At 42.0% G+C, this 25201-nt stretch overlaps 1 protein-coding gene and 1 long non-coding RNA gene across 6 annotated transcripts in view; one reads left to right on the forward strand and one right to left on the reverse strand.

Moving 5' to 3' along the window:
* NMNAT3 (nicotinamide nucleotide adenylyltransferase 3) overlaps positions 1-3020 on the reverse strand; it is a 41832-nt gene extending 38812 nt beyond the window's left edge. For 2 of the 5 annotated variants that reach the window (XM_083742179.1, XM_083742178.1), the window contains exon 1: positions 2452-2746. The gene's annotated coding sequence lies outside the window, so the exon portion shown is untranslated. Of the gene's footprint in view, positions 1-2451; positions 2754-2921 lie in introns of those variants that run through there. The other 3 variants (XM_083742181.1, XM_083742182.1, XM_083742180.1) reach the window with 3 other exon arrangements.
* Positions 2900-14839, forward strand: LOC310846118. Its single transcript, XR_014565141.1, has 4 exons — positions 2900-3037; positions 7325-7412; positions 10988-11081; positions 14585-14839. It is a non-coding gene; the product is annotated as an uncharacterized lncRNA (long non-coding RNA).
* Positions 14840-25201: the final 10362 nt, after the last annotated feature.

A 25201-nucleotide genomic window follows, 5' to 3' on the forward strand; every position in this document is an offset into this window, starting at 1 on the left:
TACCACCTGCTATTTTACTTCCTTTGAAGTAGATATGTATCAGATTACATTGAAAATAACAGAAAAAGTAAATGACCACATACAAAAGTTTCCCCAAAATAATTAGGTTTTGAATTTGACACTGAGATTTCCAAAACTTCTCAGGGGGAGGGGGAATACAGAGCCTCAATTTTAGAAGTGTTTGCACAAATTTTACATTGGCAACTTTTTGATTAGAATTCTATACCATAGTTGCAAATTGCTTGTTTCCTACTAGCAATTATTTGTAATTTGTTCCTCATGAAGAGCATAAATTAGCTAGGTCTGAACTGTGAACTGCCAATATTAAATAAACACCTGCAGAGGAAGGAAATGACTGTATGTGACATGTTAATAAATACAGTCTACTTTGTATATATGTAGTATATATGTAGTATATATTACTACCACACAATGTAATGAAAAAAAGACTACTGCAACAGGGGTGACAAAATTTCATTTTTCCTTAATATGTATTTCATAATAATAAGACACTACTCAGGAGTGAACAATACATTATATTCATATGTTTTGTGTGTGTGTGTGCTTTAAATGAAAAGGAACCAGGATTTAATAGTACTTAACCTCTTCTTTACTCATTTTCTCCTCTAAAGTATATCTCCCCACTACTGCCACCATGGCTCTTTTCCACCTGGCAGAATTCTAGGTGTGAACTGAAATCTGATGGAAGCAAAATAAGCTGGGTTTTTTTACATGGGGGGAGCTGTGAAGGAAAGGATTAAGCAGCATTCAATTTTTCTTTCTTTCTTTCTTTTTCTCTTTCTCTCTCTCACACACTATTTTCTAGCGCAAGAGATGATGTACCTCCAGAAAGTATCCCATTTCCAATGCTGCTCTGACCAAAGAAAAATGATGACTGGGAAGGCCTGTCTTGAAAACTGCATATGTTCACAGAACCAGAATGACTTACTTCACTTAAATTAATTGGAATTATAATCCATTTCTATGGGCCATCATTCCCACTAAAATCAGCCCCATGTAACATACCACATTAACTATATTCACGAGCCTGTATAAAAAAGTGTTGCAGACTAAAGATCGTTTTCAAGCGTCTTGTGAAAAACACAATATATTTTAAAGACTACGGAAAAATAAAAAAATACAACCAGCCAAGAGTTTCATCCATAGAGTACAGTATTAATCATGCCATACTGAATGAATTCAAACAGTTTACAAATGATATACAGCAGAATAATTTTAATACCTTTGGGGTTAAAAATGATAGTGATTTAACAGCATACACCATACTACCGTTGTAACACAAGAATAATAATAGTCTCTCCAGATGTAATTTTCATTGCAAAGGCTATAAATACTCAAATTGTTGGTATTTAGACCCAGGATTGTTCTTACCACCAACATTCACCTCAACAGTTTTAAGAGCATTCATCTACTGAACCAATATCACTTTCCCTCCTTAAAATGTACCAGTCCAACTGACTTCAGAATTGAGAATTAAGCTATGAGCCTTTGAAGAACATATGGGCGTATGTTAAATTTCCCATTCAAGCACTAACTTCACAAAATGCATAAAGAATTCTGGTCATTATTTGAGGAAAGAAATCTGCAATGCAACCTCTGGATTAAAAGTAACACACCAACAATTAATTACGATCTCCCAGAATCAGATGCTAAAATACTTCGTTTTAATAGCTTAGAAGAAAATAATAAAAATACTTCACATACTGTATCAACCTAGCAGCACAATCCTGTGCTTGTTTACCATTGGGATTACATCGGAGTAAGCGTGGCCAAGAGTACACTGTAAAAGGTCTATCAATGACAAGTGTGCACTGACTGGGCCCCTGATTGTATGTTCAGTGATGTGTGGGCTTGTTTGCAATCCAATAAGTGAGCAGAAGCTCTTAAACCAGATAGGTTCAGACACCATAAGCATATATGCAGTGTTATACAGTATTTCGCTTCTCTGTGTATCACTTGACATTGAACTGCACTTCCCATTTTGAGCTCACCACTTGGGTGAGATCCTTTCCCAGCTCCTCACAGTCTGTTCTCACTATACTGAACTGTCATCACAGAACTTGACTGCCGCCTCAGGTGATTTATGGAGACTTTAAAAAAGACTGGTCCCAAGAGAGATCCTGGGATATCCTGCCTCCCTCTTGCGAGAAATGCGCATTCATCCCAACTGCTTGCTGCTCTTTAACCAGTTACTGACCCACAAGGCACTCTCATTTTATCCCATGCCTGCTGCTATGTTCATTCAGAAGCCTTTGATGTGGGTCTCATATAAGATATATGGTCTGAAGTAGCACACAAGCATGGAAGTCCACAAGGTGCTTCTAACACTTAAATGACTAATAAAGCTGAACCTGGGGTTCATGCAGAATCGCCTATTTTTGCACCAGCCGAGCAACTTGCCCCCCTACCCACCCAATGACAAAGTTTCACCTTTGCAGTTCTGCATAGGAAACCTTTCTGTTTTCACGAGCCAATAGCAGCAGCAGCAGCAAGCCAGTTACTGTACTTCTTGGCTGTTCCTGGCCAGCTGGCAAAGGGGGAAGGGGATCCTACAATAAAATTAGTGGCTGTATTCTGCACATGCTCATGAGCACGTTCCCCGCCCCCACCTTAAGTTTCGTATACGGAGGACAGAATGAGACCTTCTTGCTGCTACAATCGCTGCCGGCAGCCTGGCACGAGACAGGAGCAACCAGAAAGGACTGCGCGCGCCGCCTCAATAACGAGCCTGGCGGAAAAAAAAAAACCACCCACACGAGACCGCGCATGCGCACAGTCCTTTTCGGGAGCTCGCCCCTCCCCCGCGACGAACTGACCCCCCTCCTCTCTCTCCTTCCGCTTGTTCGCACTCCCTGGTTGACGCCCCTCCCCCCCGCCACCTTCCCGCCAGCTCCCCTTACCAACGGAAATAGGCCAGCTTGGCTTTCTTTCGGCTTCCTCTGCTTGATTGACAGGCTCGGCCCCTTTCCAGGGGCGGGACTTTCACCCCAGGAGAGCCAACTGCGGCGAAGGGCGGGTGGGCGTTGCGGATTGGTTGAGGCGGGCGGGAGAGCGGGACTTGTTAGATGGCAGCCGGTCGCTTTTGCCTTATGCTTTCCTCTCTGGCCATTTGGGAGGGCGTGTGGAAAGCCCGTCCTTGCACCGCATCCAGTCTTGGGTGTTGCTGTTGTTTAGTCGTGCCCGACTCTTCGTGACCCCATGGGCCAGAGCACGCCAGGCACTCCTGTCTTCCACTGCCTCCCGCAGTTTAGTCAGACTCATGTTCGTAGCTTCGAGAACACTGTCCAACCATCTCGTCCTCTGTCGTCCCCTTCTTATCAATCTGTACAGTGGTACCTCAGGTTAAGTACTTAATTCGTTCTTGAGCTCCGTTCTAAACCTGAAACTGTTCTTAATCTGAAGCACCACTTTAGCTGCCGTGCCGGAGCAGCACGATTTCTGTTCTCATCCTGAAGCAAAGTTCTTAACCCGAGGTACTATTCCTAGGTTAGCGGAGTCAGTAACCTGGGGCGTATGTAACCCGAGGTACCACTGTACTTGAAAGTTTAGGACGGGTCAGCAACCTTTTTCAGCCATGGGCCAGTCCACCGTCCCTCAGACCATGTGGTGGGCCAGACTATGTTTTGAAGAAAAAACAATGAACAAATTCTTATGCCCCACAGATGCATTTTAAATAAAAACACACATTCTACTCATGTAAAAACACCAGGCAGGCTCTACAAATAACCCAGAGATGCATTTTAAATAAAAGGACACATCCTACTCATGTTTTTACTCATGTAAAAACATGCTGATTCCCAGACCGTCCACAGGCCGGATTGAGAAGACAATTAGGCTGCATCTGGCCCCCGGGCCTTAGGTTGCCCAACTCTGGTTTAGGATAATGGTGGGACTAAGCCTTGGCCTGCTCAGGCTCTCAGCCCCACACCTATTCCCCCCCCCCCAGATTTGTCTTATATGCTTGTACTGTGCTCCACAGACAGATGAAGGCATATCCTCTCTAACTAGGCCTTTGGCTGACTGACTTCTGATGCCCTTTAAAATGTGTTACTGGTTCGTTTTTGTTATTTTTATTATGCATGTGGCTTTTTTATATTGTAATTTAATGTTGTAAATCAACCTGAGATCTATGGGTGTAGGGCAGAGGTAAGGTAAAGGACCCCTGGATGGTTAAGTCCAGTCAAAGGCAACCATGGGGTTGTGGCGCTCATCTCGCTTTCAGGCTGAGGGAGCCAGTGTTTGTCCACAGACAGCTTTCTGATTCCTGTGGCCAGCATGACTAAATCACTTCTGGCACAACGGAACACCATGACAGAAACTAGAGGACACAAAAACACTGTTTACCTTCCCGCCGCAGCAGTACCTATTTATCTTGCACTGGCGTGCTTTCAAACTGCTAGGTTGGCAGGAGATGGAACAGAGCAACGGGGGAGCTTACTCTGCTGCGGGGATTCGAACCGCCGACCTTCTGATCGGCAAGCCCAAGAGGCTCAGTGGTTTAGACCACAGCGCCACGCGTGTCCCTTTTTGTAGGGCTGAATACTGATTTACCGCAATACATAATAGTAAATAAATAAATAACAATGGACAACACCTGCAAATTAGTACCCGCATACAGCAAGTCCCACAACAAACACTAAGTGTTGCCCCTCAAGCAAATGTGTCAATCCAGAAAACATGATACGGTAGTTTTCTTGACATGAAATAGAAATGCTGCAACATAAAGTCAAAATTGCAGTTCATTCCTCAGTGCACTGAGAGATGACGATAAGTGGCTAGTGTGGAAGATAGAAGAAGGTTGCTTGGCAGATGCTTTATCTCCCTTACTTTCTCTTCTATCAGTTGCAATTCTTATAACACTGAAATGAAGTTCCGCTTTTGCTTTCTGCTTTTGATGGGTATAGAAGGACAAGTGGGAGGCAATGCTTTTGTAATCCATGACTGTTCAAATCAATTGAAGTTAGTCTGGCTATTTAGTTCAGTGGGGTATGTGCCTTTGTTCATGATCATATGCTTTCTCTCTACTGAACAGTAAGAGACAGAACATCAATTTTATTTTCATTAATCTACAATTATAGAGCTCAAGGGGGTGTTCTAATGTCATCTTGGGGGAAAATAATAGCTTCCCAGTTGGCACCTAAACAAAACTTTCCTATTTGTATATGGTCCATTTCCATTTAGATGACCTTTCATTGTAGGGCTGCTTTTGATTTTTGCAGTTGAACTGGTTGTTTTTTCAGAATACCTTATTATAGTTCCTACCACATTTAATCACTGGCAGTAATTCAGAGCTTGGGAGAACATACAAACAGAAAAAATTCAAAAGGGAAATGGAGATTTCTTAAACAATAACCCCACAAATCAGTAACAACACTAACAAACTCTGATCAGGTTTATGTTGTCTCTTTTGTAATGAGTTTTAAAGTTATTGTTTTAAAACTGACTAACTCCAGCACTCAAAGCCCAATGAAAGCAGATATGAAATAGTAAGTTGTATATAGGAACAAGTGCTGCTTATGAAGCTTTTGGCTGGGAAATGTTTGGCACACAGAACCTATGAGAAAATTGCAATCAGATGAGGTTAGATTAATTTTACTGAGCGTCCAAATAAGTTATACTTTGTGTCAGAATATAGACTTTGTTTATCAATACTTACAATGATTAGGTTACATTACTTGGGGAGAGGAGAAAGAACTGTGTCAGTTGGGTGATGTGTCTGTCTGTCTGTCTGTCTGTCTGTCTTTGTTTTCCTGTAAACATTGGGGGCATTCACATCTGGGATCCTACTTGAGATGCTCACCCAGAGCAAGCCCTGGTAATATTGTTGACACATCTACAATTACTCAGCATTCATAGTTCATATTAAAATATTCCTGTCATGCAAAACAAAAGAACATATCCCAAAGCAAGGTTTTCAGGCCCAAAAAGATAAATAAGGGAAACAGGGTTAAAAGAAGAGGGTAGAGTAGCAGATACAGCATTTACAAGCACAAAGATGTAGTCTCTCCATAATTCTCAGGCACAAGCTCTAAGAAAACAAACACATAACCAAAAACAATTGGGAATCTATAGGTGATATTCAGCTACATCATGCTGTGTCCTAAATAACTTAAGACCACAAATTTCAATGGGTCTACTCTAATGTTAGCTATCACCCCCAAAGTATACCCACACAATGGGGAAATCTTACTTAGGCCTCTGCAAGATCTGGAATTTTAAGGAATACTTTTCCTTAAGAAACTGAAATACACTGCAATTGGGTACAGAGATTTTTTAGGCGTTGTCACAAATATTTTTCTAGGCGTTGTTGGAAATTGCATGTAATTCCTCTGGATTCAAAAGAACAAAGAAATCTGTTTTCTAATGTAGGCATACCTGAAAACTAACCAGGTTGCAGGGTCTCTAAATGACACACTATGCTGTTCACCCTTTAAAAGAAAAGCAAAGCAAAAGCTGGCATAAGCTGTCTTCTTTTGAAGAAAAAAAGCTACAGGTCTCTATCTGGAATGTTTCTGATCTGAATTGGGGCCCCACACCAGTTTTCTGTAGGCACCTTTGTCCTGATTTCCTTCTTTGAAGAGAGAGAAAAGTGGTCTCTCTCTTGTGAAATGGAATAGAGAAATGGATAATAGAAGCCGATTAGATAGACATTAAAGAAATTTTCAGCATCATTAAGTCCACAAAGGAAAATACAGTGGGGTTAGAGAATAAAATTATCATTATTATTTACAAGTTTATCACAGATATGTATAAGCTGCTTACATGCAATAAGGCTGAGTATCAAAGTAAACATTTGTGTTCTGGAGGCATCTCACAATTGGCCTCAGAAATGTAGACTATAAGATGAAATCCCTCTGATACCTGCAAAGAAAAGTGTTGGGATCTCTGTAACGACAGGATGTTTCTGCAGTGGCAACCTTGCTCTGCTGTACAATACATGGACTTGCTGGTGCAAAGTATCAGACTTGCATGGGTGGGTAAGCATATCAGCACTGCTGGAGACACAAAGGAGAGTGAGTCATGTGAGATGGCATAGGGATTGGGTGGGGAGCAGGAGATACCAGCCCAGTGTTCATGATTCTCTCCCTTGGCCCACATTTTGGACAGAGACACCATAAAGTACAACACTCAGGCTACATTGCAGATACTATGGCAGAAAGCCATTCACTGTTGTAGGTGCAAGATCTCCAGAGCACCATCAAGTCCCTGTAGGGCCCCTGCTTGGTTCAGTTACTGTAAAGGGTACTCAATCGTGACATATCTTCTCTAGCCCATGTGGTCTCTGTTGTGTTTCTTTCCGTAGGCTATGGCTCTAAGGACTAGGAGCTGCAAGATGTATGCTACCCTCTGCCATCCTCCGTGCAGCCCTGGCTGGGGTATTGCAGGCACCAGTGATGGTAAGTTCTTTAGCTTACTACTTTAGGTCTTTTACTTTCTTTCCAATGAGCTTTTTCGTACCCCATCCCAATCTCCAAGTGGTGTAAGATTCCAGGGGTTCCAGGCACTTGCTCAGGGTTCGGTTTCCCTAGAACAGCGGAGACTGTGGTATCTTTATGATATATGATTTATTTACACATATATACAACCTGAGCCTACATTGGAGGGGCTCACAGCATTAACATCCCAAGAAGGTCTTGCTTCTCCTGTAGTCACAGCCTTGGATTCCAACAGAAATCAGGCATGGTTCTGTCTCCCAACTGCCCAGCTTACCTTGCTTCTATCTTCTAGCTCACATGCTCTCAACTCTCAACTCTGGCCTTTGCCTTTCTACTAGTGACTTGAGGGAGCAGGGCCATTTGATGTCTAGCACACAGCTACTTCCTTCACCAGGAAGCTTGCCTGGCTATTCTAGGAATTGAATCCATGCTGGATCAAGGAATGAGAAGGGGGCTCAGGCATACAGCCCAATCCCCTGCCTAACTCATAACAAGCTGTTATCTGAGGAAAGTATCTACTCCCACCACTGTTTCCAGGGAGCCCTTTACAATCTTTATGGCACCAGGCAAAGACCTTCCTTTAAAAACTATAGCAGTTTTGTAAATTTTAACGTATTCTGTCAGGTTTCCCTGGACTATTATTTAGCTGCTTGATATGATGGGGGTTTTGCACTGGCAGATGAGTTTACGCCTGTGGAGGGGATTTTGTTGATGCTTGCTGTTATATTTTAATTATGGTGTTTTATTGGCTGTGCTACTATATTTGTATACTGTGTCTTTGTTTTAAACTTGATAAGTCACCTGGATGCGTTTTTCAGAAATATAAGTATGAGGCTGATCAGTTGATTAAATATGCACATGAAAAAGACAATCATTTTGAGGGGGGGGCGGTTTTCTTTTTTGATGATTCACACACATGAAGCAGAAAGCACACCCTTAGTCAAGGCACTTCCATTCATGAGAGGCAAAAATGGGAAATGCCTCCCATGAAGACATCTGCCTCCCATAGTTTTTGTAAGTTTTCCATTTAATCGGCAGCCTTGGTTTTTTGTTTTTGTTTTTAAGCAAACAAGGGTTTTGCAATAAATTACTCTGACCAGTTCATTGATTGAATGCTGCATTGAGCCTTACAACATTAGACCCTAGAATAAAAATAGGTTGCAAAAATTCACCAATAATCTTAAAGTAGTTTAAGGCCGTAGCAAAATTAATAATGTAACTTGAACTGTTATTCTTTATAATTCTTTATTTTTATTTACAACATCTGTATCATGTCTCTCCAAAACTCAAGGCAGCTTACAAAATATATTAAAACAACAAAACCACATTCCAGAAAAATGCAAATCATTGCCACCTCTGCACACATTCAGAACATCAGGAACTATATACTTCATACCAACAATAGAAGACCTTGGGTTGTGGACTGCAGTTTGCACAACCAACCTCTTCACCCCTGCAGTCACCTGTACCCTCCCCCCCCCCCACAAAAAAAAACACACTCTGGAGACTGAGGGGAGAGACTGCTTAATATTGGGTAAAGAAATTTTATGTGCAAGGTTCCTCTGTCCTAATTTGGGCAGTCTCCCCGACACCACACCAAAGTTCAGTGTGACACAGCCCACAAACTGTCCAGGAGGAAACCCTTCAACCTTCTGGAGAGGCTTTTCAGGATGGAGGAGGGAAAAGAATGGCTTTCAAAGCCATTGAAATCCATCTCCTTATTACAAGTCAGTGTGCCAAAGCATTTTGGAATTGGTGTATTTTACAGCTTCCCCAGACAGGTATGGCCCTCATTGCAGAGTTGATTCCATAGCTGTGGACAGGAGACATTACAATAAAGGCCCTGCCCTTCAGTGCAAATACTGTCGCATTGTATCGCATTGGTATATAGCATGGGACCCAACCTTCAGAACACAGACAGTGGTGAAACACATGGTGAAAAGTGATTTTTAAGGTAACAGATTAACCCACTGACCTATTGATGGATAACAAACATCACATATACACAAAAGACTGTAAGAAGTTGATGCTGTTAAAAAAATTCACAACTGAATCATCTGCATATGATTGTGGTGATTTCTTCCATATGCAATCACAGCATAATTAAAATTAATTAACTGTCCTGTTGTGTACTGCTGTTGTGTTTATTGGACAAGTATTAGAGGATATCTAAAGAAAAGTGTATCTGCAACGTGTTTGCAAAAATGCCTTTTACATATTACATGGTTTGTGGCTCAGAGTACACAGATACCTGTGCTTCAGCAGAGAATAAGAGTACAAATGGGAAGCAAAAGCTTGCCAATTACACAGTATCTCTGGAGGATGCCCGAGATCAGCAGGCTTGCCAGAAGCTTGGCATTTACTGTGATCCTTCTAATTCAAAGTTCCCTTGAACTTCAGTTAGAGTTATGAATACAGAAATGCTGCAGAGTTTAGCTATGAATTTCTAAGATCTGCCAACAAATCAGCAGAGCTAGTCAACACAGCCTTTTGTTCTTCTGGCACTGGTCCTTACCAATGCATACCTCTGGTATGAAGAAATGCATTGGGAAGACAGGAAAAATATATGGTACAATTCCTTTGACAGAAAGATATCTGGGGATATCATAATTGGTTTCTTTACAAATATGCGGGATGAATGGGAGACAAAGAGGCAATCACACAGGCAGCTGGCAATTGTCCCATCTGAACATAATTTCTATACACCTCCAAATCAAAATTGACTATCTCCCATGGAGATTCAAACAGATGGTTTAGGATGTATTTGCGCACACTTTTCCAGTTAAAACTTGTTTGAGCCCTCACCTGGCAAGCACAAGTGACACACTTTCCAGCTGATTGGAAAGGCAGTGGGCATTCAATGCTGTGTTGTCACACAGCAACCATTAGACCAGGGCTTGGCAGACAGCAGATTGATATATACAGTGGTACCTCGGGTTACATACACTTCAGGTTACATACGCTTCAGGTTACAGTCTCCGCTAACCCTGAAATAGTACCTCGGGTTAAGAACTTTGCTTCAGGATGAGAACAGAAATCGTCCTCCGGCGGTGCAGCGGCAGGCCCCATTTGCTAAAGTGCTGCTTCAGGTTAAGAACAGTTTCAAGTTAAGAACAGACCTCTGGAACAAATTAAGTTCTTAACCCGAGGTACCACTGTATCTAGAAATTTGAGGTGGATCAGCAAGAGTTTTGACTCCCAATTGTTTAACAATAGTAACAGCAAAATGACTCCATCTCTCTCTCTCCCACCCCCCCCAACACACACTCTCTCTCACACATACACGATTCCTGAAATCTTACATTGGCTCTTACATTGGCTATTGAAAGCTTACTATGAAGGTCAAATAGGAATAGGTTACATTTACGTTCTCAAACCATTAATCCCCCTTTCTCTGAACACTTTGGCTGAGTAAACAGCACTTAAGAATATTTCAGAGGAAAACATGAAGGGAGCATTAACAAGAAATGTGTCACTGAAAGAAAACACTTCATATTCTCAGGCTTTTAAATCTTTGTTAAAATTAACAGGTCTTGTGCATTCCTCCCCCCCCCCCCCCCCGGAAGAAATTCAGGTTTAGCATTTGTTGGATCCCAGGTGAAAGTCATTTTATGTTCCAGAGCGGTAAGTAGCTGTTGAAACAACTTGCTTGTCCTTGTCATTTTACACTTTACACATAATAAGGGTCCACAGAAAGGAATCTGTTTTGAAAATGCCTGAGGCTTGCATTTCCTTGGGGCCAACCTTCCAAGGGCCATATGCCAATGGCCATATGCCAAAGCCTACTTTGTTCAGTAGGCTGCAGCCCAGCCTCACAAAAGCCAGAGGTTTCTGCATGTACATAGGCCTGAGGTTTCCCACCCCTTTATAGATTGTAATGGGTTTATCATTTTGAAGAAGAGATGAGGGCAGATTGAACTCTGCATGAAAAAAAATAGAGGAATCAAATTTGTAAAGCAAATTTAAGATGGCACTATCCCATCCAAACTGATGTGGATCAAACTTGAGTTAAGCAGTGCTGCCATCTGTAGGTACAGGAGGAGACTGTCAACACCTGCAGATGTGATGCAGAGAGAAGAGTTTTTCCACAACTGCCTACAGAGTTTTGTGAGAGCACAATATGCCATGGCCCATATTTTACTATGGACTCTCTAGGTAGAGGAAAATCTCTTAGTGCTGACTGAATGGTGTTTAGTGTTTGCATCTGGAGTGGACTGTCTGGTAAAGCTGCCAGAATTTTACTAGCTAGATTTTACCTTGCTATCCTAGTCACTGACTGTCAACATGGGCTCTTCTACAGACCACTGCCATTGTATTATGAGAGTGCTACAATAAAGAGCAGCAACTAGGGTTGCTGCTGCTGTATGTCCATCCTGCTGCCCAGCGGCTTCTGTTACCAAGCTGGTGCTGGAAGAATCTGAAATGATAACTCCAGTGATTTCAACATCCATGCTTAGGCTGCCTCTAGTGTTCCAGTTTGGAACTTCATGGCCTCCATGTGGCTGCCCCAAGTTGTCATGGGGCAGTCCAGGTAGAATAAGGGGTGGTGTGGAGATAGGGTGGTGGCAAATGTCACTCCACTGTCATGCTTGCACCATTCCTGGTGAAGTTTGGGCTCATGGCTCTTGTCCTTCCCCTTTGCTGTGGTGGTGGTGGAGGACTGTTCCCAGAGACTAATGGAATCCAATGGATTTCTGAATTCATGTGGATAGAGTAGGAGACCCTGTTGAAGCTATGATATAATGAGACATGAGACTCTTGACATGGTTGGTGAGCACCCTCTCCAGCACTACGAAGTCTATTCTGCATCAAAGACCTACAGCTGATGAAATATGCTAGACAACAGCTTGAGAGCACAAGAGGTGAAAGGCATATTGCAAAGTTGACTGAACATGAGTTAAAGCACATAATCATGCCTACTGCATGGTGGTGAGGGTAGTGAAGAAGGCCAACTTCTGTCATATTGAAAGCAGGGAGGAATTGACTTCCATGTTCACACTGTACAGATTTCTAGGTTTCTGGGCAAAGACTTGTGCCAAAATTGATAAAAGTTCTGGCTTAGTGCTGCTGCCAGATATCAGCAGATGGGTTGCACTTGGATCCCATGTGTCTTCCAAGTAGCTCAAGAGAACATTTTATCATGGCAGCATTGAAAGTTACTCTGGAAAATGGTAACTGGCCCAGGTCCATCATCAGTGATGGGGCCGGATAGTAACCCTCTCCCTGAATGCCACAGGCAGGATTATGCTCACTGTGATCTGTCCATTACATTAGCCTAATTTCTTCCTTTGTCTTCAGCTGTAAAATACCATAAAACAGTTCTAAAATATAAATTCCAGTGGATGTATAAATCTGGTCTCTCTGTTTAAGAAATAAAACCTATCAGGTAAACCAAAGTTATTTGTGTGATTAAGCTGGGTTTTCCCCATTTGGCTATAAAATGTTTTACCCTCTAAGACAGTTTGATGGATGAGGTGATAAAGCATACCCAGAGTAACCTTGAAATATAGTTTTACATCATTTAATACACAGAATTCTACACAAAGTGGCAATTGGCTGAACAAATCCTCAAATCTCCCATCCATCTTTATTGCTTTGTATTTAGGCCTAGATCCCCACTCACATGCCAGATGGCAGCTGCAGCAGAGTTTCAAGTGTTAGCTGCAGTTGATGAGGTGATAACTGTCTCTTGAGGACAACGGCCAGATTGCATATTCCTTTCAGTTAGAGACTATTGCTTTTCACTAAGGCTACAATCCTAGTACACACTTCCTTTGGGAGTAAGCACCACTGGAACCTTACTTCTGAGTAGGTACGTATAGGATTGCACTGTACATACCTAGTCTGTATGTAGTTAATTCAAAAACTGACAGTAGCAGCTAACTTGTGTTCAGCCTAATCATTTCTGTAGAGCTCACCAGTGAAATGAGCCCACAAAAGGAGGCAGCCTGTAAACAAAGAGCTGCATAAAAGCCGCTCTTCCTTTTCATTACTGCCAAAGATGCAGTCCAAGTGCATCCTGGATACCTTTTGCAGTGGTGCTATGGCATAGTTTGAAAGCACATGATATAGCAGTATTGAATCTAAGCAGTTTGACTCTGATCAGGGCCTGGATGGGAGATACCTTGGGAACTCTCTAAATGGTTTTTTTTTAGTGCGTGTGTGTGTGTGTGAGAGAGAGAGATTATAAATGAAATAAAGAAACAACCATCACACAGGATGCTGTGGAGCAACTGTCAGATTGCACACAAGTGCACATGGTCCAAGAGCTGTGCCTCAGGATCCTCTGTAACAGCAATGGATTGTGGGATGTAGCTCTCATCTCTGCTATGCAATCTCTTTGGTAGGTGAAATGTCCTGATTGGACTTCCTTTGCTCCAATACATATTATCCCTGCAGATCGGACAGCATCTGTGATAATCTTAAATTGGTTTTCTTTCCATCTTTGTCCAGAAGTACTGTCAGTGCTGGGGATACCTGTGAAATAACCTCCTGGCACTGACTGGATGGCTTCTGCCAGAAGTCAAAAATTATATATGTTTACTTTGGGGGGGGGGGGAGCTATGCTGCCCATTCCCTTTAATATGTCCCTTCTCCAGTCTTCAGTGAATGGTTAGTTAGAGGTAGGGAGCAGGATAAAGGTCCTTCTTTTCCTTCAACTCTGCAAGCAACCTCTGAATTCTTCCTGCTCCAGCAGCCAGGCAGCTGCAGATTTGCTTTGGGTTTTGTTTGCTTTTCAGATTTCCCCATGAATGGTGTAATCCAAATTAACACAACAAAATCGTGGGATGGATTCTGATTGAGGGCAGCATCATGTGGACACTGCTCAGAAATCTTAGATTCAAACTCATGGTAAAGCCCAGTTTGGACAAGCCCACAATGTCACAATCCATGAGATATACTGTACCTACAGTGAAGGAGTGTTTGTTTTGTGTTAACAGGCAGATACAAGTGAGCTAGTGCAGCATAGTTTATAGCAGCAGCAGCAACAAAATAACTTCCAATTTATATTTGTTGTTCATAGAATAATGTTTCAGTACTTTTGTCCCTCACAGGATGTACATAGCTATTTCCAAAAGATGTCTTATTTAAAGTAAATTCTCTTGTTTTTCTTCTGTTTCTCCTAGATTTCTAGGTGCAAAAGAGAATTATTTGCAAACAGATGAAAAACACCTGGCTCTGTTAAAAATAAATACCATTTGCAAAACACAAGCTACATAATTAAGGTCTTAACATGCATTCTCTATGTCATGCGGGCATAACAGGATCAGAGTCAAACTGATAATACAACCTGCCCTGGTGTGAAAGTACAGCAGATCCGAAGCTGTGATGCTAGGAGGAAAAATGAAGTTCCTTGTTAAATAAATATTAGGTGCTGTTAATCAATAGGCATGAATAGTGTTTGTTAAAGAGTGAGAACAGCATGTGGAAAGAAACCTGATAATGAGAATGTGCAAGGGCACAAGAGCAATGGAAGCTTCTTTAATGCCTAATTGCTGCCAAAGCAACATTTTTGGATGTTCATATAGCTGGGGAACAAAGGTTTTCAGGGCCGTCTTTAGCATATGTGCCACCAGGGTGCAAAGACCCACCCTGGGGGGGGGGGGAGGTAAAAAATTGTTGAGCTGTTTTTTAGGGGCGCAGCTCAAAGTTGTTGAGCTTTTAAGGAAAGGAGCAGCAAAAACTGCTAACATGGAGGGTGGGGGGAGTGGCAGTGAAAACTTTGTCTTCTATTTTTGCAATCATGCAAGATGCTTTAAAGTTTTGATCCTAGTAGGGACAGTGGGTTCTTTGGGTTCTGTGTCAGAAAAAAACAACTAGGATGAATTGGGACCACACACAAACACACACACTTGTTCTAGTCATCCAAAGGCCCTGTGCATAAACAGTGCACTAAAGCCCTTAAACATGTGCAGGTTGGGGCAGAGCCAGCAGGTAGGACCTCAGTTCTTCCATTCATGGGTTCACTGGTACAAAGATGAATGAAGGTACAGGACTAAAGAACGAAGAAGTATTAGGCAATCTAGTTCAACTCCATGCTTGATGCAAGATATCTAGAGTTAGATGATGTACCAACAGTTGATGGTTCAGTCTCTGCTTGAGGATGTCCAGTGCAGAACTTCCCACCATTGTTCTAGGTAACTAGAAAACAGAGAATAATATGCATGTAGAAAGAGACACACTATGTAGGGTGCAAAGGGATGAGAAAAATCCTGAAGCAGGGCTGCTTTGGACAGAGTTGGGGCTTTCTGGGTTGAAGCAGGAACTGTTCAAAGCAGGGGCCTCCAAAACCATTTAGTCCTTTGGAGAGCAGGATGTTTAAAAACACTGTGGATAGTGTGTCTGCAAAAATGGAAATCTTTGTTCTAAGCTTGCCATATAAGAGAAACAACAGGCTGTGGAGAGGGAGGTGGAGAGCTATTTGAATGACTGATAGGTCTAACTTCTAATCAATGGGAATCACTTTACCAGGAGGGCTCTCCTATCACAGTGCTTTGGGGAAGGGATTTCAATGCAGTATCACATTGTTGTCTGTTCTGTGCACTTGGCTAGTAATGCTTGCTTAGAAAATGCTGGAAATTCAAGTCCTTCTGCCTCTGTCTCATGCCCACACATCCATTCCTATCAAATCAGCTTTGCACTTAGTTTCTGCTACTTCTATTGAGCAGAACATAAGCCTGAAGCTTCTTCACACACCCCAATTCATTATAACTATAGCTTTTGCCTCCATCCTTCTGATATTTTGCATGTTACTCTCCCAGGGACACCTCTACCACAGCTCTAGGATTTTTTTTTAGAATAACATTGTTGCCTTGAGTTCAACCACAGGGAGCGAAGCAAATCCCTTTTAGTTCTCCCCCAAATCAACTGCCTACCAAGTGCCTACCATAAGACCCTCTGAGCTGTAGCTTCTCCTGTCTTTTTTTCAAAAGAGGGAGAAGTCAGAAAAAAGAAATTCCCATCCCTTTTCTGAACAGAGAGAGAGTAAAAAGAAGAAGCAAGAAATGGATTCTCTTCCTCTGTCATTGCAGAATTCACAGTGATGATAAATACGAAGATTTTAGGATTCTACTATAACTATGAAAAGCAGGATTAGTAATAGAAGAAATTGTCAGTTGCATATTTTTAATCTGTGGAGTTCACAACCACAAAAGATAATTAAGCAAGCAAAATACTGTGCATGAACTGTTGAAAAAGGGCTGAATGCGTTTATGTTCTTTTATTGCAACATTTATGGCCTTGCAAGTGATGATAAAGGTAATCAAATCTCATGCTTCAGAGCATATATTCAAGAGCCATTTTCTTCCCCCAAATGCAAAATTTGGCATTCAACAATGAGCTGGAGTCTATGTTGAGTAATTGCTTCCCTCAGAATAATCAGTTACTGGCCACAGGTGAATGCAATATGATGCAGTGCCCGATCTCTTTTAATAACCTTGAAATCAGGATTCTAGTTCTTACAAAAGGTGGATTAACAATGAAATATTTTGTTCAAGCACCACAATCTTTGAGATGCACACTGCAGATACAACTCCTCCACTATCTTAACTAAAGCATCTTAGCTTCATTTGGAGGAAACAATAAAAGTGAAGGAGTTTTGTCCGACACTTCACATCTGCTGCTGCTTAAGGTGGTAGTTTGTCTTATATGTGATATCCGCTCTAGTGAGACATGAATTTACATAAGTAGGTTCAGTATACAAAGGTTACCCATATATAAGGTACCAAGTAAATAATTTTGATAAAGGTCTAGGTGGCATAGAATATTGGTTTAAAGTTTGAGAAGATTAATGTGCATGAGCTGCTCACTAGAGCTATGCTTTATCTTATGCTATCACCTACCTGTATGACAGGATGCAATTTACTTTCTTCGGTAGCAATCAATAGGAATCATTCACTCCAATGAGAAAGGGTAAAGGGGCTGAAGTTGGAGTTACCTGGGAGCACTAGCTGTCCCAGCTCACAAAACTGAATGTTTCTCATTGAATTTCAGGATAGAAAATAATCAGGTGAGTCTAGCCCTGGTGATCGCACCATTGGTAGAGGGAATACGACTGCTGTTCTCAGCCTTCATAGCTTTCTTGACTGAAGCTCTGTAAATGGACCCCCAAAAGTTGAGAACAATTTAGCAGCATGTGAGTAGGAGTTGTAGCACAGGAAGCTGGGTAGTTTGGCATCCCGTAAGCCAACAGAAGTGGTTATACTAGAGTAGTGATGGTGGTGAAAGGCAAGGAGCCAGTGTTAGGAACTGAGATATGAAAGCTAGGAGCTAAATGGCACCTTATATCTAAGTTATAGGTGCAACAATGGAATGCCTAGGCGCACTTTTTTAATAACAAGAATACAAAGCTGAAAATGAATGAACTGCAGCTAAAATCTTATGTTCATTTTTCACATGGTCTAGTTCTCATCTGAAGACTGCAAAAAAAAACAAAGCCATGCTTCCCCTGCCCACCTCCCTAATATTCTTAACAGGATATATTCTCTGGTCTTCAGAGAGTGGCTGGAAGTGGGGAGGCAGAAAAAGGTCCTTCTTTCCTTCCACTGTGCAGTTTTAATCTGAAATCTTAAGCACAGTACTGTGCCCAGAGCTCAAAAAGCTTGCGCTAATGAAATTCCCTGTCGCAAAATGTGCCTAGAACAATGGGATTTTCAAATGCCCCCTGTCACGGTCATGCAACCCAAATTGCCCAGCTCCTCCAGCACAGCACATATAGAGCCCTGCTTCAGCCTCAGACCATTTCCCCTTTACCCCCAGATATAGAAACAATGTTGGGCCTGACAATAAGTCCGGAGCCACCAGAGGGGGGCTTGCTTGGCAGCCAGGGGGCTGCACTATCAGTGGTCTAGGGAAAAGCTAGAGAAGAACCGTTTCCCTGAATGTGCTAAAGTACTTACAATCCCACTTCAGAACTTCACACTCAGTGAGGGAAGGTTGGAAGTATGGGTGACACCATTCCTGCTCCACAGGATGCACGAATAGGGTTCAAGTGCCTTTTAGAACTGACATTGATTGGGCAGGGGGTGCTGCCCACTCCTCCTTCTGGATACTAAAGAAATTGGTCAGCCCTGATACAATGGTGGTTCCATTTGGGGTGACCCTGAACTCAGTTTTGCTCAATCATATGGTGCTTTGGGGGCCTCCACCTAATGGTACATAAAGAGTATTTCAAAGAATTCCTGTTAATACATAGACTGCTGTGGTTTGGGAGATGGGAGAACAGAGGCAATTAACATACTGCATCACTTTAAGCAAAACGGTATATACTTGTAAATGGCCACCTTATGTGCTGATTCGGCAGCATCTCAAAATTGTGATCTATAAGCTTGGGACATCTGATCTATAGATGTCAATAGGGAAACTGCAGGGAGATTAGTAAACATGCCTAGCATTGTATTGGAGAATTTGCTTCTGCTTCCAGCTGACAATAGTACGGCATATACATAGCTTTGTGACAGCACATCAGTAGGCATTCAGTTGCTGCTCGGGGGCTCATAATGCACTGACTTACTATCTGAAGGGCCAAAGCCTAGACTGATTAAAAATGTGCATTAATATATCATTGTTTTACATGTACTAGTTTTAAGATCTTGTTTTCCAAGCCACACAATGGGGCTCACTGCATTTTCTACAAAGTTGGATTAAATACAGCACACAGCCTTGAGGCGCTTTAGAAGATCATGTCTGTAATTCATTGCGTGAACATGCTGATGCACAGACAAAGGTGAATTAGCTCCAGATAAAAATGCTTCAATGCTCTATTGAATAGTCAATTATTAAACACATAATAGGACCTGTGGTTAGCAGGGCATAGTGAAGATGTGCACAGTCTGCAAAATTTATTTCTGAAAAGGAATAGTATTGGGCAATATTTAAAAGGCAGACAATGAAAATCATATTTGCACAGACATTTTTGAAATTGTTCATTGAAGCTACTTTTTACTATTACCTTGGATATCACTTTGTGTTTCTTGCACGGTTGCTATAAAATGTATTTTATTGCAGCCTAAGAAGAAATAATGGAATGCACTTTTATCTGAGACACAAATATTCTTACATTAATAAATTTTACCTGAAAAGCAACTTACATTGCTTCTTAGAACTTGTTGGGTAAAACTGAATAAGTAGTAATTATATGTCAAGTGGTGGGAAAAGGTTACAGAATTCTACTGAGTGATGAATTATTATGTACTAACTAATGGGTGAAGGTTTGTGGATAATTTCTTTAGTAACGTAAAATAGTTTCATCTTTTACTTTATACGAAAATGTTCCCTGTTCCATAAAAAAGAAAACAAGAAGGCAGCATTAGACATCATCGCTTCTGTTTGGGGAGCTATGGGCAGGATGCAAGTAAACAGTTCTGCTTGTGAAAGAAGCTTTGGCTGCACAATGGAACTTCCCTGTCCTCTCCTCTCCTGATGTGCTCCATACATGTCCAGTAAGTCCGCTCCAGAGGGTTGGAGGAACTCCCACAGTAGATTTCGGGGTTGCAAGGGGGAGTCACATGAAGAGAGGAGAGGATGAGGAATTTCTATTGTGCACCTAAAACTCCTTGCCACCAGCAGAACTGTTTACATGCATACCACAACAGTCCATAGCTCCCAGTTCATGCACACATTAATTCATTTTTCAAAAGACTGCATAGTGTTTGAGGCAAAGGGAGGAACTGGAAGTTTTCAGGGGCTGAAGGTTCCTAAGACATTATTCCTTTTTGCCTTTGTTACAGATTTTGGTCCCAGATAGCTGGTATTAAAATAATTGATTACTGGTAGAAGACTACTACGTTTCTTTAATTTGGCCTTTATATTAAAGTGGGATGCCATTTCATTTTTCATTTCTTTGCTGAATTAACAAACCAAACTACCATTTTACCAGGGTGAATGCTGATTACCTAGACAGCAAATGGGGAAAACACATTTAAGAAAATATATATATAACAATTGAATTTGATTCCATCCATAGTTCAATGGTAGAGTATATTTGCTTTCCAGGCAGAATGTTCCAGGTTCAATCCCTGACATCTCCAGTTAAAAGGATCCAAGGTAGCAGATACGAAAAAGATCTCCAATTGAGACCTTGAACAGCCACTGCCAGACAGAGTTAATCATGCAGGCCCAGATAAACCAGTGAACTGAATCACTACAAGACAGCTTTGGATGCACCTGATGTGTGAAAGACTATCCACGATACAGTCAACTCTCTGTTGAGTATAGTTCACATTTTGTGACCTTACATACAAAGACCAAGTACCTTGCCAAATGAACAGTGAAAGTATATCTGGCAATGGCAACAGTAACACCCTAGCTACGCAACACCATGGTCACTGAAGTCTGCTGTTGTCTCTTTTCTGATATCAGCTGAAGATAGGTGTCTTCCCCCCCAAGCCTTAGTGTTTTTAAATATTTGATCATAAAGAAAATGATGGCAAGCGAAAATGAACTAATTGTTTTGCTTTCACTACTAAGCTATCAGCATTGTTTCAAATAACTGCAATAATGTTTTATCAAGCATGTGTTAACATAAACAGCAATGCTAACATATTGTTGGACCTATACTCTGTTAAAAAGTTGTGTGAGCTAATTCAAAGCCAAGTGTTAGATGAAATGCATGGATCCAGTTGCAACACATGCTTTGCTCAAGTCTTCTCCCTGGTGCCATTATAACAACATCCAATGTTGTAAGTTTATATTCAATAAGTCAAGAAAGAAACTTTACAATATTTTGGCTCTTTTAATATTTTTATTGCTCCCAGACAATAAACTTAATCCAACCTTTTCTGCCACAACACTTCTTATCCAAAATTAATAAGGTGTTTGGACTTTGACATTTCTGCAACATCCTTGACTTTATTTAGCCATATATAATCAGTTCCTGCATTATCTCTGTTCCCCAGTATTATTCCATGAGAAATCTATACCAGTCAGTCAATCTACTATTCAGACTTTCAGACTTTCTTCTTCTTCTAGAATTCTCAAATGCTGTAAGAGCTGAGTAGCTGGGTCTGTACCTATATAGGATCTGTACCTATATTTTTTCTTTTTTTGGTAGATGAAACTGATATTCTTATTGCTTGCTGATTTGTTAGTGTAAAACACTCTTTTGGAAGCTTAACCTGTGCTGACATAATAGTTCACTCCATCTGGCTTAATCTTTTCCAAGTTTCCTACAAAATGTTGGCATTTCAGAACTGTGAAAATTGGCCCTGTGAGAAATCTCAATTTAGGTCAGATGCAGTAGAAGACATTGATGTCTGTGGCAGAAAATACAAAAGGGACCTTTCCTCCATTGTAGTGAAACTATAATAGTAAGCTAACAGACATTTTCTTTCTCTTTTAATAGTACCTCTAATGTTGCTCCTAATGGTAAGGCCAGCTCTGGGTCAAATTTTCATTTTTTATTTTTTGCTGTTTGGATCTAGCAATATACCATAGACTGAAACTGGGGCGGTTTTTAACTTCGTAAGATCAGCACTTCTCATTTCGTCAGGTTATTCAGCTTCCATGGGGGTGAGATAATATTTCAGTGGAATCATTGTTTTGGTGGGGTTGTGTGCTAATTTCTTCACAAATCTTTCTTCCACTACAGTGGAACCTCAAGTTGCGGATGTAACCCATCCCGGAGGCACGTCCACAACTCGAAGTGTTCGCATCCAGAAGCGCTGCGTTTGCGCTTGCGTGCAGTGTGATTTAGTGCTTCTGCGTGTGCACGAGCGGCGAAACCCAGAAGTAATGGCTCCGGTGCTTCTGGTTTGCCATGGGACACAACTTGAAAAGACATAACCTGAAGCGGATGCAACATGTGGTATGACTGTACTAAACAAATATGCAACAGCTTTCTGTTCTTTTCATCATCTTAAGTCCCTTCATCCTGCTCTTTTAGAGACACCAACTGGCTCATGATTTTATTACACAGGAAGATAGGAAGCTGACTTATACCAAATCAGACCATTGGTCCATTTAGCTCAATATTGATTATACTGACTGGCAGCAGAGGCACTCCAGATTTCAGGCTGAAGATGCTGGGGATTGAATCTGAGACCTTCTTGCAAGGCAGATCCTCCACCACTGAGCTATAGCCCTTATCAACAAATTCAAATACCCAAGTGCCTTACATTCTGCAGTAGGAAAAACAGTTACATTGCACACACTTAGTTAATTGCACAATTGTGACTAAATGTGAAGAGTTTTAGTATGCTGTCCAAATCTCCCAATGCCTCTTCTGTTTTTCAGCTTTAGTTCCCCACCCCACTTAGAAGAAGCAAATTTCTAAGGCAAGCTGTGTTTTAATTGGCAGAAACTCTGGCCAAAAGAATGAAAAGATTTTTGCCGTTGCTGATAAGAAAAGATCCTATTAATGGGCCAACTAATTTAGGAAGGGAAACTGGAGCAAGACAGCTGTATTTGAGAAAGCAATGCACCATTTGTTCGGTTGCAACAATATTGGGATGCAATGAATGAAGCTGGATACTGCTGTATTTAGAACATTTCTAAATTTTTACGATTTGCTCTCTGTCCTTCCCTGCCTGCTGCCTGGAGTCTCAAGGCCCTGGAGCCCAGCCTGGTCTTGCTACTGCGTCCCCAGCCTTCTCACTGAATGGCCAACGCCTTGCTGAATGGCTACCTGGCCAACACTCACTTACTCCTTGCTCAGTGTGCAAGTGGGTGCGGATGGAGGAAAACGGGCAGGCATTGACCCCAGCATGGCCTGTCCCAAAATTCCTCTCTGTGGGTGTCAGGGGGATACACCTGCCAAGGACTGCATCAGCTGGCTGGGCTCCCCCTATACAGGCAGGCAGGCAGGCAGGCAGGCAGGCAGGCAGGCAATGCAGCGTGGCCCCGCTTGGCTCCAGTGGGGGGGTCACTTTGGCGGCAAGGGCTGGGCTGGCATGGTGAGCTCCATTCACTTTCCGCATCTTGCCCCTTTGGTACATACCTGCCTGCCATGGGCATCAGAAAACCATGCTACGCCACTGTGGTGCCTATGTTTTGTATTGTTACACAAGCCTGGTGCCTGCTCCCTCTCTCCGCCAAGCAGTGGCAAAAGTGTATGGGATCTCAGGCGCCCACGCAGGGTCTGTGTCCCTTTGGGGAATGGGAGACAGGGTGAAGACTGTCATGCTTTAAGAAATACGGTTTGATTCACATTTTTACACCTTCAGTCTGCGTGGTGGTGGTGGTGGGGTCCAGATCTTAGAGCATGGCCCAAGCATTGCAGGCAGTCCTTCCTTCTCCCTTCCCAAGTTGGATCTCACTCCTCTTTCCCTTTCTTCTTCCCGGAAGCCCCTTGCCCTCCTCCAGAGCAGTTACCTTGGCAACCTACCAAATCTCCAGTCTCTGGTCACACCTGGAACAAGAAGTTCCATTGTCTTTGTTAATGACCCACAGTGGTTCTCTCAATAGCCCTAGTTTGGTCAGGCTACCCAGGAATTCCTTTGCAGCTTATATTCTCTCTTCATTTCACAAATAACCCCAAATCCTAACATTTATTAATTTTAGTGTTTAGGAGGACACCCCCCCCAAGTTCTGTAACTGTATTTAGGAGTAGAGTTGCTCCAAATGTTTCAGACCCTTGATTTTTTCCACATTCAGGGGGTTTGTTTGGGGGGGAGGTGCTGACCAGATGGGCAAGGTATTATTATTAGGTGGAAGTGGAAATTTTGGTACATGAGGTAGTGGCACTTTAGAAGATCAAAGGGCTTCCCAATTCCCTCTTTGTTTTTGTTTTTTATCCAAAGTTCTGGACTGCACTCACACAGCAGTTTATTCCATTTTTACGATGTTTCTCTAACGGTTAATTTCTACATTATATTTGAGCTTTCACATGACGTAAAAGCTGCTTCCAGAAATCTAGCAGAATATAGTGGAAGTTTAGTGCTCATTTCCATGTTAATGGCTTCCAGAAAATATCCATTTGCAACCCCATTAAACTAGAAAATCACAGAAGTAAAGTGATGAAATTAGGGGTGATATGCCAGCGTACAGATGTTTCCTGCCATTTTCATAGCGGAACAGAAGTATGCATGTGTGAAAAGGGTGGGAGAGTAACAATGTTGTCCAATGGCATCTTGCTGTGTCACTCCATACCCTCTGGTGTGAATGAAATTTTTCATGACATGCTGGTATATTGGTCAAAAAGCCACAGCCGCATAACAGCTACTGCAGTGTGAAAGGAACATTAGAAAATGAAACAGAAGCCCTAGCGTTATAATCAGGAAAACCAACCCAATATTCCCCATGTCTGAAAGCATCTATAGCAGTCTTTTCCATGTTATTGCAAATGGCTTTTTTTCTGGAAGCAAATAACATGGAAATGTGCTATACAGTGGTACCTCGGGTTACATACGCTTCAGGTTACATACGCTTCAGGTTACAGACTCCGCTAACCCAGAAATAGTGCTTCAGGTTAAGAACTTTGCTTCAGGATGAGAACAGAAATCGTGCTCCGGTGGTGTGGCGGCAGCAGGAGGCCCCATTAGCTAAAGTGGTGCTTCCGGTTAAGAACAGTTTCAGGTTAAGTACGGACCTCCGGAACAAATTAAGTACTTAACCCGAGGTACCACTATACTCCACTATATTTCCAGAAGCAGCTTTTCAATCATGTGAAAACTCAAATTCAATGCAGAAATTAACTGCTAGGGAAACTTGGAATGGAATAAACTGTTGTGGGGCTGCAACCCAGGTGAGTGCCTGTTAACTTCACAGCTTCCTTGCACTTTGAAAGGAGGTAGCAAAAGCCCCCGTGA

The sequence above is a fragment of the Podarcis gaigeae genome (assembly GCF_964106915.1).
Source record: "Podarcis gaigeae genome assembly, chromosome: 5".
NCBI classification, from domain to species: domain Eukaryota; kingdom Metazoa; phylum Chordata; class Lepidosauria; order Squamata; family Lacertidae; genus Podarcis; species Podarcis gaigeae.